Genomic DNA, 2,730 nt, shown 5'->3' with positions numbered 1-2,730 from the left:
TAGCAGTAAGAGTGAAATTAGAGAAATTAAATATATAAACTATCATGGTTCATTGTTTGTGTCCTTTGTTAAATGCTCAGAAACTTTCTGAATGAAGGTGGCATAAATGCTTGGAGGCATTAAAAGTGAAAGCCAGCTCTTCTCTGCCCCCAGTTAGAAGGTTTCTGTGGTGATATCATGTTAATAGGAACTTTGCAATGTTATAAATAGGCAGATATGAGCTCTAAAGAATAGACTTGAGGTCATTCTAACTCATCTATCTTGGAAAAAAAAATTCACTGCAGGCAAAATTTGCAGATTACATGGAGTTTGGTACAGCAGACAGTTACAGCAGTGAGCATAGGTCATTTCTCCAGAGAGATTAGGTCAGTTACAGATCAGTTTAATAGTTGGGAATCCTCACCTAAATGGCTTATTTATAAGTTAGACATCTAGGGGGGCATTAATCATGCCCTAGGTGGTCAAGATGCGTGTCTGCATGTATGCTAGGCATCCCGACCCCTGTTATAGTCAGTGGAGATATAGTCCTAACAGTCAATGGCTTTTAGAAAGATTCATCTTTCTGTAGACACCTACATCCAGCCAGAGCTGCGCCCCAGACTCCACTGAGTCTATTGATCAGATTTTCATTGTCTATCAAGACATCTAGTTCACAGCTACGTATCTACACCTGTAAATACCCGAATTTATGAATTGCAGCCATTTCTAAGTTAACCGCCTAGCTTCTTCTTGTAACTGACGGAGAGGAATGGGGGTCGCAGGGTCCATTACTCCATCCTAAGAGACAAGCCTAAAATAATAGATGGGGCAAACTGCCCTCCAGAAGAGGGCTGTCATTCTCCACCAGCTACTAAGGAAACAACGATGAGTAATTTAAGCTAGCCACACAGCTTTAGAGAACTGAAGCTCAATGAGAAGAAGCCCATCTATGTGTTTTTATTAAAGTTAAATGTAAGGTCATACAATCAAGACCCAAAACATTGAATGCCAAGCTTACAGGACAGCAGGCTGTCTCCTGGCTACACCTAGACTAGTAAACTAACCAGTGTCAGGACCTGTTTTGCGGTTCTGTAGCTGCCTGACATCAAATGCCCCACATCCAAATTATCATGCTTGTTTAGCCTCTAAAACGGGGTGTCCACATCCACACTGACTGCTGGAGTCAGTCCCTTATCCATGCTGATCCCCATACCATAGGCAGGAATTATTTGGGCACTCATTGCCTTGAAGCAAAAGCATACCAGGGACCATGAAAACCATTTAACAGTTCAGACAATCGATTTTCAGCGCCTGCGAACACTGCCTTGTTAGTGCCTGGTCAGTAATTCTAACAAGGACACGATGGTCAGGGCGGATAATCTCTAAAGCATGACACCATGGCTTGAGGAAATTCCACTGCCTTTCCTAGGCCATTGACAAGACCAGTAATAAGACATTTTGCATGTTCTCCAAAAATTATGTTGAATTAAAATTCAAATTATTTTATTTAAATTCAAAAAATGACACTGTGAATGAATGGAGTTCTGGAAAACATCTGGAAAATAGTAGAAGTTGTTCAGTTTATCTGGGTCCCATCAAAGAAAGATTTAATCATAAGCTGTAACTATCAATATGGGAAAAGAGAGAAAGAAAGATTTCTCTTTTTTGTTAGAAAATAGTATCATATATTGAGAAATAATATAGTCATCTTCACTAGTGTTTTAAAAGAGCAAACCCTAATTTGCCATGAAGCAAGATATCAAATCAGTATCCCACCTAGCGAAATTTTCCCTGAGCTTTCAACTGGATGTTTAACGATTTACTTCTAGTCCAAAAGTGCCCCATAATATTATTCCTTCAGTGCGGCAGTTCACAAATAACTAGACTTTAAAGTTATGTGAAGCTATTCCTGTGCTCTTCTGGACATTTGCAGGTTGAGGAAAATTACCTCAAAATAAAACAGTAGCAAAAGGTGCACAAATAACACACAGCACAGCTCTGTTTAAATGCTGTGGCCACTCTATTCAACTTCATTTTTGCTTGTGCGATGCCAGCTAACACAGGGTAAGTCTAAGGCCAAAGAGGGTAAAGGAAATCACTTTCTGCAAATCTGTGTCTAAGCCTTACAGAAGACAACTAGGAATGTAGCAAAAGTGATCAAAGGCAAAAGAGCCTGCCAGGCTTTATTTACTCTCTACTCCCTGTGTGTTGGGGACTGACTTTTTTTTATATTTTTATTTCTTTTTTAAAAACAATAGTTTAGACAAATGTGTCTAGACTGATGGTAGAGCAAATGTGACATTAATTATGGATTCCTACACAGTGGCTCCATGTATGTGGGCAGTTGCCAATTCCCAGGGAAACAAAAATTGCCAGGCTGCCAAACTGGAAATAGCTGCTCATCTCATCCAGAACGACTCGCTGACAGTGACTGGTATCAGATGCTTCAGAAGAGGTTGCCGGCACGTTGAAGCGGACACTGTAGGGTGACCGCACCAGAAGCTGCTGCTCTGTTTCCACCAAGGGGTGTTCAGTGGAGCAGAGCCTACACAGACGCTCGCTTTCGCTGCTCTGTCTCCAAAGCCCTACAGGAGCTACTTCACATCCAGCCACAACCCAGCTGAAAAGAGAACAGCTAATTTGTCTGGAGGAAAGTTTCATGCAAAACATGCCAAGGTTGTTTCTGCAGCCCAAGTTAGTCCATTTAGTGGTACTCCTTAGTCCAGTCTTGTGCGGTTGATTATCTGGTCC

The sequence above is a fragment of the Apteryx mantelli genome, chromosome 3 (genome assembly GCF_036417845.1).
Source record: "Apteryx mantelli isolate bAptMan1 chromosome 3, bAptMan1.hap1, whole genome shotgun sequence".
NCBI lineage: Eukaryota > Metazoa > Chordata > Aves > Apterygiformes > Apterygidae > Apteryx > Apteryx mantelli.
The sequence above is the reverse complement of the archived record's forward strand: the minus strand, read 5'-3'. Positions refer to the sequence as shown.